Here is a 15005-nt window from a genome sequence, read left to right on the forward strand (position 1 = left end):
GGTTATATTTATATCCCTGGAATGGGTAGTTGTAGTCCCATTTGATTTACAGATGTGCAGCAAATTCATTAGGTTTGGGTTGGAGATTGCTCTGTAACCCAGGCATAAGTCTCCCGTAAAAAGTCTATATGATACTGAGTATAGTGACAGGGACTTTAGTTGGTCTGTATAAGGTATGTGCTGGAGTTCCTTGATCTTCTTAGTTAGAAACCTCTGTGTTCTCTCCAATTGCTGCAGGTACTTTGTACAGTACATGCCAAAAGGGGCATTATACTCAATTATGGGCCTGATTAGTGATGAGTAGAGAGGGGTTATAACCTCATTTGCTCTAGAGGTGATGCCTTTGTTAATCAAGTATGCTACATAGAAAGCCAGCCTTACTACAGTAGACAAATGGTGGTGAATATTAAGGTCACAGTCTGCTTGTGATCCCAGATCTCTTACCACTTCATTGGTATATACGGTATTATTGTTAATTTGATAGTGTGAAGGGACATTGTTTTTACCGAAGGGAATGATCTTGTATTTCTTTGCATTCAGTTTGAGACCAGGACTAAGACACCAGTTGTTGGTCTAAGTAAGACTATCCTGAAGTATACTGACATAATTTGGGGATTCAATAATTGCACCCAGTTTGCAGTCATCTACACACTTGGGTAGCCACAAACCCTTAGTTTTGGCCTGAACTTCTGAGATGTATATATGAAACAGTAGGGGGTCTAGTACTGACCCTTGTGGTGCCCCATTGGTGACAAGTCTGCTGGTTGATGTGGAGTCACCCACTTTGTATGTGACTGGTTTGTGAGCCAGTTGGCAACCCATCTTACAACAAAGGAGTTTACATTCAGTTTGCTACGTTTATCGGTAATGCTTGAGTATGGGATTGAGTCAAAGGCCTTTGCCAAGTCGAGATATGCTGTGTGCACAGATTTGCTCTCGTCAATAGCCCTGGTCACATTTTCAAAGAAATCCATGATGAAGGTTACTAAAGACTTATGGGTGCAAGAACTGTAATTTAACCATTGATGTGGTGGATTGATTTTGTAGCATACCCCGTGATGCAGGATTGTTAATGTTTCATGCAGCCTTGACTTCTTTCAGTTTTTTAGACCTTGTAAACTTGATGGAGTTAGTTATGAACAGTATTGTTTTTATTTTTTGAGGGAGAGTTTTTCAGACAGACCAAGATGGTAACTATAGGAACAGTCTGTGTCCCATTTTTGCAAATAGTTCATGCTGAAATGGGAATAATATGTGTTTAATTCAGAATTTATTAATTGTTGGACTAGATACTTTAGATTTTTGGATGATATTTACATTGTGTGGAAGGATACTGAGGAAAGATTTAAGAATTTTCTTACCTATACCAACAACGCCACTGAGTTTCTAAGGTTTACCCATTCTTACACTCTAAGTGATATTAATTTTTAGATGTTACCCTAACTAAGCAAAGGACACATTTTTCTTCTAATATCTACAGAAGAGCTATCTGTTCCAATTCACATCTGCATTATAGTAGTTCCCATCCAATGAGATTGAAAAATAACTTAGTTAAAGGACAGTTGGGTACAATTATCAAGGATGGTACAGAGGGAAAGCAAGTGCATCTTTTAAAAGGAAGCTTTATGTGGAATGTTTGATTAAAAGGTGATATCCTAAGAGTTTGATAAAAAATGAATGATAAAGTCTAAAAAGGATGAACTGGCACATTTAAACCCATTAGGTGTAAGAGATAGAAGATACAGCAATCTGCAAGAGTAACAGTTTGTTAAAGTCAGTTTTTGAAAGAGCTATGATAATGCAATTTAGTAGCAACTCAATGAGTCTAAGAAACATCAATGAAATAAAAACTGAAATGTTTTTAAAGTTGATCCTAGAGTTTTAAAAGCAGTGGGAAATAAACCTTTATTTTTATTAATTTATTAAAGGAGTCGAAGCCTCAAAAAACAAACAAACAAAAAAAAAACAACTAGAAAATTGTACTTTTTATAACCATAGTTGAAAAGATCTTGCACTTCAAAGGATGGGTACAAAAAATGTGGAATGTGTGGTCAATACTGTCATATCTGGTACGGAGATGCTTCCAGTTTTATAAAGAGGCCAGCAGTTGAAATTAATTGGGTCAGCCTCTTGTGGGATTTGTGGTATAGCATATATTGGGGTGTGCCAGGATTGTGGTGGGTTCAACTTAGGTAAAACTGACCACCCATTAAGAAAAATATTTTACAAACATCTGTATGATGTTATTAAGTCTAACAAAAACAATACTTTATGTACACATGTTGGTTTGTGAAGGGGAGTCTGTAATACAGAAAAAAAAATGTTTGCAGTACTGGAAATAGTTAAAAAAATCCAGGAGGTGGAGCCTGGGAATCAAAAATAGGATATAAGGAGTTGATGTGACAGATAAGGCTAAATGCAGTAGAGTGGACAGGCTTAAATGACCTTGTATTAATTAAAAGTGTTTTAAAGCTGCAGGTGGCCAAACCATAAGGAAAAGTATTATAATGAAGTGAGTTACACACACACACACACACATATATATATATATATATATATATATATATATATATATATATAGATATATTAACATTTAGAAACATTGGAAAATACTTGTATTGTCTTAATAGATTGCGATTCAGCTGAATGTGGATTAAACTAAGCAGTTTTTTAGGCATAATTATTTTGTTTACTAGTCAATTTTAATACAATGAAGAGAGTATTTTAGAACCTATTTATTAAGTTTATGTTTCATGAATTTCATTCATACATATTTATTCTTCTGTGTGTGTTCACAAGAGATAATTGAGGTTTTTATGTTTGTAGACAGTTAATTAATGAATTACACTGTTTTTGTCATGTGATTTGTAAAATGGAAATTGGTTAATAAACAAGAATGAAGCAACACTTTCTGTGTTTAAGTAATGTGTTGTGGTTAATTACTTTAGTTCTGATGAAGTCTTATGTTTTGTTGTAAGAAGGACAAAAGTGCTAAATTAGAGTGTTATTAAATATTATTTTTTGTCTTTGGCTGCATGTTTTTTAATTCATCTCCTGCTATGCTGGATTTATTGTTTTATTTCTGGTTATTAGTGCCACTGGGGTGGCTATCACTGCTTTTGGTTCCTTTTCAATTTTTATGATTCTCAGAGTCATGTAGGTCAGTGGGAGGGACTCACAGGAGCCACTTGAAAAAGTCTTTTAAGATTTAAATCTGTGTGATGGGTTGGGAGGGTGGCCTAATGGTTAAGGTGTTTGTCTTGCAAACACAAGGTACAGGGTTTGAATCTCACAGGGGGATAATTGGCTAGGCTTAAAATGGCTCGCAAGAGCAGTTAGCCTAGTACTAATCTATGAACCTATAATCCCCTATATTTTAGAAGTGTAGCTGTACATTTTGTGATCATTTTCATTTAAAGTGAATGTCTAGCACAAGGCAAAGGCTGCTGTCATACATAGCATGGTCATTGCCCAATCAGACATTGCTCTGTCTCCTTTACTAGCAAGTGCTTGAACCCTGTGACACAGATAAAGTACAGGGAACCCTAAAACACTGAGATGCTAATCTCAGCATTTAAGGTTATATGGTGAATCTACTGTCTTTTTTATTTTATTTTACTTAATACCAAACTGGACAGAAGAGTACTTGGCTAAAGTGGTTAAGAAAGGGCTATGTTAAGCTTTTGGTAAGATTGGCTTAATTTTACATCTAAGAGCAGAAGAAATACAGACCAAATAAAACAAGTTATGGCCATATTAAGTATTTTACTCAGCCAAAGCAGTGACTGCAGTGTCAGAAATGCACATTTGCAGTACAGTACAGTAATGTGCAGTAATCTGAGTTCTGATTTGCTTATTGAGTTAAACCAGATGTTTGGCTGACTTTTGATTTGGCTCTAAGTGAAACAAGTCTTGGCTTTCTCATTTACAGTGTCTACAGTGTCTGGTGAAAACAGTAACCAAACTATGTAACTATGAGTAAAGCCAATTAGTGACATGATCACTTGACATTTAGAATGCAGAATAGGTCATGTCCATTTGTAATCTCATCTATTGTAAAAGGGCACAGTCATCATTATAGCACAGAGATGATTAGGGTGGAGTAAGGAAAGGACCTGGCAAGGGCATGATGGAGAATGCTATAGAAAGTCCATCTGTGATACTTATATATATAGAAGAAATGTGGAAAATTGTACTATGAACTGTTAGTATAATTAAAATGAATAAAGCTCGAGTGTAATAGTATTAACTCCCTGTGTCAGGATGTACTAGTAACTCTTGTAGTAGCAATACTGTTAGTAGCAGCACCATTAATAATAACTGTGCTATCACTGTCTGTAGTAATGGTAGTAGAATTAGTACAAATAGTCACAGTAGCAGTAATAGCAGTATTAGTAACAGCAACAAGAGTAACAGTAGCAACAGCAGTGTTAATAACAGCAGCACCAGTATTATTACTATGACTATAGGTAAATGTGAAATTAACAAGACATACTCTGGCAGACCATAAACACATTTAATTCCTAGAGCTGTGAATTGCTTGAAAGGATTCTTGAATGAATTCAGTAGAATATAATCGAGGATGGCATCTGCTAGACTTCTCCATAGAAGCAGGGATTTGAATGCCAATTCTGTAGAAATGGGATTTTTGGAAGCCTGAGAATTTTTTTTAAGGTGTGGTGTGAGGACGGTGTAGAAGCCATGCATATTGTTTTTTTTTTTTTTTTCAGACTTAACTTGGTGCTTTCCTAGTAGCCTGATCAGTTTAATGAAGCATGAGACATAGCTGGGCCTGTTGTAGTTGACAAGACTAGTGAGGGGCAACTCAAACTCTTTTAGGTGCATTTTGCTTGCATGACTGCCAACCATTAAGACTCCGCCAGTTAGACTCTGCTAATTTGTTCCCCTGTACTAGAGGAATTACCCCATACAGTATGGAGGGAGAGTCATCTGGAGGGGTCATCATACAGGCTTCACTGTCATCTGTCAGTTATAACATTTTTATATAGTCTAACCTCACCCCATGGGAAGAATGAACAACCTGCCTAACTGTGGGAACCCCCAATTCTTCTCCTCCATTTCAAGTGCATACCTATGTACACTTGTTAACAAATCCTGCCACAAGCCATTGGCTTTGTGAGCTTAAAGTCTGTACCAGGGCATGCACAGTGATAACACCCCTCCTCAGTGAGATTGTGGCTGTTTGTTTCTGTTCTGCACCAGGCAGACCCATCTTTCCATGTCAGCTCAGGAAAGCACAGGAAATGACAATCGATCTAGATTACCTGGGCTGTAGTTAGGGCTTTATCTCTCTATGCCGCTAAAGCTGTCTAATGGAAATTCAAATCTTTAAGCAATATGTTGAGCTGCACACTCCATTCAGAGCCAGGTAATGGTTACCCTGGATGCAACATCTACTGCTGGACAAACAAATGTGTTCTGTAATGCAGGCAGTACAACTATAGTACAGACCAGCATCAGCTGTAGAAGTACACCATTTATGGGTGTGGACCTGCCTGTAAGTACACCATTTATGGGTGTGGGCCTGGCTGTAAGTGCATCATTTATAGGTGTGGGCCTGGTTGTAAGTACGCCATTTATGGATGTTGGCCTGGCTGTAAGTGCAGCATTTATGGATGTGGTCCTAGCTGTAAGTACACCATTTATACATGTGGGCCTGGCTGTAAGTACACCATTTATAGGTGTGGGCCTGGCTGTAAGTGCACCATTTATGGATGAGAGCCTTGCTGTAAGTACACCATTTATAGGTGTGGGCCTGGCTGTAAGTGCACCATTTACGGGTGTGGGCCTGGCTGTAAGTGCACCATTTATGGGTGTGGGTCTGGCTGTAAGTGCACCATTTATGGGTGTGGGCCTGGCTGTAAGTGCACCATTTATGGGTGTGGGCCTGGCTGTAAGTGCACCATTTATGGGTGTGGGCCTAGCTGTAAGTACACCATTTATAGGTGTGGGCCTGGCTGTAAGTGCACCATTTATGGGTGTGGGCCTGGCTGTAAGTGCACCATTTATGGGTGTGGGCCTGGCTGTAAGTGCACCATTTATAGGTGTGGGCCTGGCTGTAAGTGCACCATTTATGGATGTGGGCCTAGCTGTAAGTACACCATTTATAGGTGTGGGCCTGGCTGTAAGCGCACCATTTTTGGGTGTGGGCATAGCTGTAAGTGCACCATTTATGGGTGTGGGCCTGGCTGTAAGTGCACCATTTTTGGGTGTGGGCCTAGCTGTAAGTGCACCATTTATGGATGTGGGCCTAGCTGTAAGTTACCATTTATAGGTGTGGGCCTGGATGTAAGTGCACCATTTATGGATGTGGGCCTAGCTGTAAGTACACCATTTATAGGTGTGGGCCTGGATGTAAGTGCACCATTTTTGGGTGTGGGCCTGGCTGTAAGTGCACCATTTATGGGTGTGGGCCTGGCTGTAAGTGCACCATTTATGGGTGTGGGCCTGGCTGTAAGTGCACCATTTATGGATGTGGGCCTAGCTATAAGTACACCATTTATAGGTGTGGGCCTGGATGTAAGTGCACCATTTATGGATGTGGGCCTAGCTGTAAGTACACCATTTATAGGTGTGGGCCTGGATGTAAGTGCACCATTTTTGGGTGTGGGCCTGGCTGTAAGTGCACCATTTATGGGTGTGGGCCTGGCTGTAAGTGCACCATTTATGGGTGTGGGCCTGGCTGTAAGTGCACCATGTATGGATGTGGGCCTAGCTGTAAGTACACCATTTATAGGTGTGGGCCTGGCTGTAAGCGCACCATTTTTGGGTGTGGGCATGGCTGTAAGTGCACCATTTATGGGTGTGGGCCTGGCTGTAAGTGCACCATTTTTGGGTGTGGGCCTAGCTGTAAGTGCACCATTTATGGATGTGGGCCTAGCTGTAAGTTACCATTTATAGGTGTGGGCCTGGATGTAAGTACACCATTTATGGATGTGGGCCTAGCTGTAAGTACACCATTTATAGGTGTGGGCCTGGATGTAAGTGCACCATTTTTGGGTGTGGGCCTGGCTGTAAGTGCACCATTTATGGGTGTGGGCCTGGCTGTAAGTGCACCATTTATGGGTGTGGGCCTGGCTGTAAGTGCACCATTTATGGATGTGGGCCTAGCTGTAAGTACACCATTTATAGGTGTGGGCCTGGATGTAAGTGCACCATTTATGGATGTGGGCCTAGCTGTAAGTACACCATTTATAGGTGTGGGCCTGGATGTAAGTGCACCATTTTTGGGTGTGGGCCTGGCTGTAAGTGCACCATTTATGGGTGTGGGCCTGGCTGTAAGTGCACCATTTATGGGTGTGGGCCTGGCTGTAAGTGCACCATTTATGGATGTGGGCCTAGCTGTAAGTACACAATTTATAGGTGTGGGCCTGGATGTAAGTGCACCATTTATATATGTGGGCCTAGCTGTAAGTACACCATTTATAGGTGTGGGCCTGGATGTAAGTGCACCATTTTTGGGTGTGGGCCTGGCTGTAAGTGCACCATTTATGGGTGTGGGCCTGGCTGTAAGTGCACCATTTATGGCTGTGGGCCTGGCTGTAAAATTGGGAAGGGAGAGAATCAGCATGTATGTTCAAACTTGCTGTGAAGTCTTATATGTCTGTGCATTCAGGACATATGATTTTCGAGTGATATGTAGTCCATCAAACCCTAACTTACCCTAGCCCGCACAATCATAAATTGTATTTAAAAACACTAAAATGCATACACATATTAATTTTTTGTGGTTGAAAACCTGTTCCCACCATCTGTGCATGGAGCAAAGTCCACTGAATGCCAAACAATATAATAATCAACTGTAAGTTCACCTGGCAACCTTCTTTAAAAAATGAAAAATCTCTCTTTGACTTAATAAATGATGCTTTTCTATATGCAGGCACAATAAATCTGCATCATGTAGATTTTTTCACCAAGCAGTGATACTACTGTTTATCCTAGTTCAATCATTGGTGCTATAATATATACATCAGAAAAGCCAACGCTGTCTTCCTAATAGCAGCAATATCTGTCTATCTATCTATCTATCTATCTATCTATCTATCTATCTATCTATCTATCTGTCTGTCTGTCTATCTATCTATCTATCTATCTATCTATCTATCTATCTATCTATCTGTCTGTCTGTCTATCTATCTATCTATCTATCTATCTATCTATCTATCTATCTATCTATCTATCTATCTATCTGTCTGTCTATCTATCTATCTATCTATCTATCTATCTATCTATCTATCTAGCTATCTAGCTATCTAGCTATCTATCTGCCTATTTTTAGTGGCAATGTTGTTTCTCTTCAGTGTTTATCTGAATATATTGGTTTACTTCTATGTGTGGAATGCAACAATTCTTGCATACTACATTTTTCACAGTAATGGCCCGTACATAAGTACATATTGGTGTCAGTAGGAGGAGACAGTATGTCTAGCTAGTCTGCTCACAATTTACATCTAGTAGTGGTAACTCATTCATAAAAGTATAATTTACTATGTTTAGAAATAGGAGAATGGTGTTAGTTATGGTACTGAACAGACCATGAAGTGTTAACTTGTGGCCACATATAATATTACTGTGGCAGTCTGGTACACCCCAGAATGTGAAACATGAAGCAAAGCCAAGTGAATTATGTAGCATTTACAGCCATGTGAAAACAGCAGGAAATGTGCCTCTGAAATGCAGCCAACAAAACACTCTCAGAAGTGTAATCAGAATAACAAAAAAATATTCATTGCTGCCTTATTATTGTGTGTATTAACCAGATAAACTAACTAGACACACATGCCTTTATTCAAAGACAAGCCAGGACCACTCTTGGGTTAAATATCATTCATAGGTACATACAACAGGCAATCAGAAAAAGAACAAATCAAATCCTGGACTAAAGGATGAAGATTGCTAGCAGTTTTCAGTTTTAGTCCTTCACATTGAACTGCCACACTTTGAGTCTCACAACCTCTAATCTAGCAGTATGCTAAAAGAACCACCCAACCTGGACTATGGATGAAAAAGGGTCTTTGAACCAGTTTACTTACCTTATTTGCATCTAATGTAGCTCATGCCGACACTAAGGAATATAATTTCCTTTGATTTAGAAATGCAGTTGTGCCACACCAGGAAGGAGGTGATCAGGCAAGGATGGAAATGAAGTACAAAGAAAACTTGTTATTTAAACTACACTGGCTATTTATGGCAGTAGTTAAAACTATGACCTGCTAAGAAACTTTACTCTGTAGTCTAGGGTTTGAGTTCCTCAGTCTCCATTTGTTTACTTGTGAATCTAAACAAGTCACTTAACCAAGAAGTGCAGCTGGGTTACCCCTGAACTGAAGCTTGGGCCTAGATGATTTACCTGGATAAAAAGTAATATAAAAGAAATGTGCTTAGGAATAAAGATATATACAGTGATATGGTCAGGAATGTGTTAGGGTGGATGTATTTATAAAAAGGATGATCTTATTTGGAACTTTCACAGATGGGGTTGGGTGAAACTTCAGGAATGTTTGGGCGAGTTAGAAAGTCATAAGGAGGAATGATGGATGGGAGGGCAGAAGGACTGAGCAGTGATATATTGGACGGATAAAAGAGAACCCTGAACTGTCACATATTTTTTATTTGAATAAAGTCTGTTACATTTCTGATACATTACTGTCCCTCAAAGCCTGCAATGGGATGCAAAGAGTAGTGCAACTGGTTAGCAGCTGTGAACAGCTAGGGAGGAATGAATGAGGCAGATTCAGTATTGTAGCTGTTGTTAGTATTCTTTGGCATGGGAGTGGTCCAGTGACCCAGGCTTGGTTTGACTTTAGGAGTGCTTCCAAACTTGTTCCTGGCTCTCTTTCTTTATGAGGCCTCAGTGTGCAGCTGGAAGTCAGCTGTTCCATCTGCTTTGCTCATCCTTTTCATGTTTTATTGTATTAGTAAAGCTCTGGCTCTTGGGAATGCATTAGTCTGGCAACAGCAATGTAATTCCATTAAGCATCACTCTAATTTATAGATGTTTTCTCTTTCTCTCTCTTTACTTTTCCATCCATTTTTTAAGACTGCTGAGGCAGCTTAGGAATTATCATTGACTGACTTCAAGAGTTGGCAGCTTAAATTGCTTTATTTTTCTGTTTTTTGACTCTCCCACTGTCTTGCTATTATGAGCTTACCTTATCCATTCTGCTTGCAGAGCTGTTTGTGGCCTGATTTACATCATACATTTATGTTCGTTTTTTTGTGACAGAGCAATCACAGTATTCTATTCTTCTTTTTCCACCATGATAGAATACTTCTGAAGTCTGCACTTGTGCACTCTAAGAGTATGGCAGTGCCTTATCACCTGTTTGCAGCAGTATGCTTTATACTTCAAGGTGATGTCCCTTCACTTACCCTAGCTACTGAGCACAGTAAATAGTAGAGAGCAGCCATGTACTCCCACTTTTGCTATTTCTTTTTGCAGTACAAATGGGTGTGTGTTAGTGTTTTTCTATTAGTAACAACCACTGTTTCATTGCATGTTGGTGCATGCTGAAAACCTTTCCACTTGTACCTAGTCTGGTATGCTTTGCATGTTGGAGCATGCTGATGTCTCCACACCTTTGCTTACTACAGCATGTATTTCATACTAGTGCATGCCAGTGTTTTTTACTTCTGCTTGTTGCTGTATGCATTGTATACTGAAGCATGTTCGTATTCTCAACCTACACTTGCTGCTATATGCATGAATTTCATATTGAAATATGACTATAACTTCCCATCTGATCTTTGTACTTATGCAATACATGTTGCAAAATTCCAATATATACTTACCTGTATTTCCAGTTATGCATCACTTATTGGAGTATGCCACACCAGAACTAGTGATGTAGCAATGCACGCTGAACATTTGCAAGTTGCAGTCCAACTTTGTCTTCCTGCCAGTAGTTACTGCCAGTGTTGCATTGCATGTTGGAGTATGTTTGGGTTTTCCTATTTATACCTCATTGTTGTACTGTGCCATAGAACATATTTCTGTTTTTCGACTGGTACGGTGTTGCATACATTGCGGTCTGGAGTAAGTCATTATCTTCCTGATTATACTTGTGCTTTATGCATGATATGTTGGAGCAAGTGTGTCTTGTCATATGAACTTGCTGCTAAATGCATTCATATTGGAGCAGGTCCAAGCAATACACATTTCATGAAGGGATTTTCCATACCTTTGTGCTCCTACTTGTGCAGTATGCGTGGCATGGTGGAACATGTCAGTGTATTCCCATCTGTATTTGCTGCTGTATTTTCTGCTTCTGCAGTATGCGTGGCATGGTGGAACATGTCAGTGTATTCCCATCTGTATTTGCTGCTGTATTTTCTGCTTCTGCAGTATGCGTGGCATGGTGGAACATGTCAGTGTAGTTCCATCTGTATTTGCTGCTGTATTTTCTGCAAACTGAAACACAATAGCACCTTTTTGTTTATACCTGGTATGCGTGTATTACCTGCTGGAATGTCAGTGCTGTTTCATCTGTATTTACTTCAGTAACCATGTCCATAATGGAATATCAAATACTTTCTGCTTACTACCATGTGCATTGAACATTGGAACATGCTAGTGAGCTTCCATTTCTGCATGCTGATGTATTAATTCAGTATTGCAACCTCAAGGCCTTTGTGTTTATATTTACTGCAGTGTGCCTACCACATTGGAATTAGTTTATTTCCATGTGTAGATACATGTTTAACACAATGGGATTTGCTTGTCTCTTCCTAGTTATATTTGCTACTATCACTGTAGCCAAGCATATCCCATGAATGGACTGGTACAGCAATTCATTTTCTGATGGAGTAGCATTTTGAACAGTTCAATAAAACTAATGGATGCAGCAATTTCTACATCAGAAAAAATACTATACCTTCCAACTTCAAACATGTAAATTAAATAAAAAGGATACAAGGAATTCAACAAAGATCTGTTGCCAAAGCCCAGCCATCCATTCATCCATCCATCCATTTGCAGCCCTTTTTCCAGTTTTTACATGGGTTTAGGGTGTCACATCAGCAGTGGCAATCATCTAGAATCAATGTTCACACAACATGATGGTTTGCCCTGCCTCGATTGTTCTCCCATACCATCTATGCACATGCAAACTCACAACTATGGCTAATTTAGAGTGTCCAGTCCATCTCATGCTTTTGGAAAGTGAGAAGAAACCTGAGCACCTTGAGAAAACCCACACAAACACAGGGAGGACATGTAGACTCTGCACAGAAGGCATCTGAGTCAAGAATCAAATAGGAGAACCTCTTGCTGTGAGGTGACAACAATACTAGTTTGATTCTTGGCTGGAGCACCTTCTGTGTGGAGTCTGCATGTCCTCCCTGCAGTTGAGTGAGTTTTACAGACATGCAGGTAGGTGTGTGCATATGTGTGTGCCTTCTGTGAAGGTTGGGTGCTGGGCTGGCAACTCAACACCCCAAAAACACCACTGCCAATCAATCTGTGGACTGGTGATCTGCCATGGTGACCCCTAATCGGAAAAAGCCGAAAGACATTGCTTTTATTAAAAATAATATTCACACACACACACACACACACACACACATACACACACACACACTGTATATATATATATATATATATATATATATATATATATATATATATATATATATATATATATATATATATATATATATATATATATATATATATATATATATATATATATATCTCATTACATCCAAGTGACGCATCCAGGTGCATCTGCAGTCACCTCCTACTGCTCCTCTAGGCGTCAAATATTGCTTGTTCATATTTGCATTAATAATTCCAAAACCATGCCCTGTACAAGGTATCAGAATATTTTATCTTGAAGCATACATGATGGCAAACACAATTGTATTGATATTTGACCTATGTCAATGAGTATTTGTTAGAATTGTAAGGTGATAACTTTATTTTTTAAAGGCTCAAGCCACGCCCACTAGGTGTTATAGGTGCACAATCAAAAGAGCTGTACTGGAGGGAATGAGATATATATATATATAAAATGGGCATTTTCTGGGGAATAGCAGACTACAACCCTTTTGTATAGCTCAAAATTTTTAAATACAGCCCTGTTTGCTATAGCAGGCATTCTGTATTGAAGCATACCAAAATATTACCTCCCATAATTGTTAGTTTACTTTCCTGCAAGATGATGAATCCTGTTGGTGTCTTTCTTTTTGTTGTTAACATTCCTGTTCACTGCCTCATGCTAGTATCTTTTTACCTGTATTGTATGCCTTGCATGTTAGATTACATAACTATTTACCCAAATGTACCTGCTGCTGCTGCTGTAGGTACAGGGTATTGAAGCATGTCCATGTCTCACTTTGTGGGTTGGATATATGCAGATGCTGTATGTTTATGTCTTCCTATGTACACCTATTATGTCCAGATCCAGCATGCCAGTGTTTTTATATGTCAGTGTCTTCATATGTGGGCCGGTTGTGTGCAAATCCAGCGTGTCCATGTTTTTCAATGTGAGTTTACAGTGTGCAGATGCAGCATGTCATTGTCTTCATATGTCAGTGCTTCATGTGTGAACCAGCTGTTTTCAGATGCAGCATGTCAGTGTTTTTCTATATGGGCTTGCAGTGTGCAGATGCAACATATCCATGACTTCCTATGTGGACTTGCTTTGTGCACTCCACATTATTGCACAGTGATATATATTTTGTTGCCCTGGTACTTGACTTTACTATTCTGCTACTCTGCTTCTGTGGTCATACAGTTTTATGTACTTATTTATTTTGTTTTAGTAACCAAGTAGGTAGACTAGTCTACAATGGTTCATTTTTTTATACTTGACCAGAGCAAAGTATAGTTGGTGTCTTCATATGTAGGCTTGTTGTACACACATATAGCATGCCAGTGTTTTCATATGACAGTGTCTTCATATATGAGCTTGGAGTTTTCAGATATAGCTCTGTGCTTTGCTACATGGGCTTGCTGTGTGCAGATGCAACTTCACTTCCAGTATAGTTTTGCTCTGTATGCTGCACATTATTGCATGGTGATATATATCTTGTTGCACTGGTACTTGACTTTATCATTCTGACACTCTGCTCTTGGGATCATGTAGTTTTATTTATTTACTTATTTATTTACTTACTTACTTACCTACTTAGTTTTGGTAACCATGTAGGTAGGCTGGTCTTTAATGGCTCATTCTGGCACACGACCAGAAACAAGTACAGTAAAAATTAAAAGCAAAATCACACAACCACAGAAGTACTTTTAAGACAGTGATTCAGAATCTTTCAAAATGCAGCAGGTAAAAACATATCCTGAAGTTCTGACCCAGTCTAATTCAGGTAACATTCCGTTTGCATTTATGGATAGATCTGATGTTGTCAATCTTCATCCTGTCATCACCTGTGGGTTCAGTTCCGATCCTTTGGAACCACCTCAGCCATTTCTATAGCTTGTGGACTCCAAAAACTCTATAGCACATCCATTATCCATAATGCACAGGGTAGATTACCCGAGATCTCATTTGCTGTTTTCAGCTTCAGATGTGGTTTCTCCATATCACTCTAGAGCCTAAAGTTGTGTGATGTTTTACTTAAATCTCTCTATCCTTCCAGAAAGCATTTCCCTATCTCTGTTGCATCTTCTGAACTTATAGCCATTGTTTCCTGAGGCAGTTTTTTACTTGATATATTTACTGTCCCTGTCTCTTTCTTCTCCCTAAATACCATAAAGTAACTCTCTGATACCATCACTGGCATCCCTTACCATTCCCTCTTACCACTCGGTAAGTTTTCAATTACCATAGTTGATATTTCCAAAAAAAAAAGTCTAAATCTCTCTCCCTTTACAATTTTTTTCTTCTTAATAGACTCTTTCATGTGTGTGTGTGTGTGTGTGTGTGTGTGTGTGTGTGTGTGTGTGTGTGTGTGTGTATATGTGTGTTTGTGTCTATGTGTGTTTGTGTGTGTGTGTGCGTGTGTGCGTGTGTGTGTGTGTGTGTGTGTGT

Source organism: Protopterus annectens, chromosome 13.part0 (genome assembly GCF_019279795.1).
Source record: "Protopterus annectens isolate FY-2018-M chromosome 13.part0, PAN1.0, whole genome shotgun sequence".
Taxonomy (NCBI): Eukaryota; Metazoa; Chordata; order Ceratodontiformes; family Protopteridae; genus Protopterus; species Protopterus annectens.